Here is a 910-nt window from a genome sequence, read left to right as displayed (position 1 = left end):
CATTTCATCTGTTCTTTTTTCTTTTGAGGTTTGAGTCATTCTGTACAGTGGTAGATAAGCAATTTTTTCATTTTTAAGGATCACAACTTTTCATAAAGTTAGACAGTTTTCTGCTTTGTTTTAAAAGGGATGGGAGGGTGCATGTAAAAATTAAGCATATCACCAATGGCAAACATAAAGTTATCTTACTCATGCTCCATAAGTACTCTATAATGGAAGTTTTGGGCAATTTCTTTTTCAGTGCACTGCTACTTTCTCCATGTATGTTTTAAAAGAAAATAGTGATAGATACTTCATTGATCCAGGTGTTACTAAATCTGTTCATTGGTGTGCTGTGACGATAGTCACTTGATCAAGCATTTTGGAAGATTTAGGTAGAGGATCCCAGATCTAGTTACATGAGCATGATCATGCTCCCAAGGTACTGTGTGATTCCACTACTGCATGTCCTTTGAGTTTTGGCCATGCATCTTACCAGCTTGTACCAGTACTCTGCGTTCCTCAGGAAACTATGGGATAACTTCATTCTGAAGGAAGAGGCTGCAGCCCATCCTCTTACAAATTCTAGCTATTCTGCTCTTAGGATACCAAACTTGTATTCTGAATGGTCATTTCTAAAATTTTGCTGACTTTAGTATAGTTTAGTATAGTTTAGTATAGTGACAAAAGGACAACTGTTCTTTGTTCATGTAGAGGAAAGTAATATACCATAGTCCATGTCAAATGTCACACTATACAGCTCATTTTTGGCTGAATTAAATTCTGAGACTTCATTTGTTTAAAGAATAGGATGTATATTGCATATTCATGTGGCTTAGTTATAATCAGTTTCTGACATTCTATGTTTTCTCATGTTTCTAAAACTCGAATAGTTTCCACTCACCCTCCAAACTGATTTATACTGGTTTGA

Source organism: Lagopus leucura, unplaced genomic scaffold (genome assembly GCF_019238085.1).
Source record: "Lagopus leucura isolate 7727_CA_CO unplaced genomic scaffold, USGS_WTPT01 Super-Scaffold_100004, whole genome shotgun sequence".
NCBI lineage: Eukaryota > Metazoa > Chordata > Aves > Galliformes > Phasianidae > Lagopus > Lagopus leucura.
Note: the sequence above shows the minus strand (reverse complement) of the source record.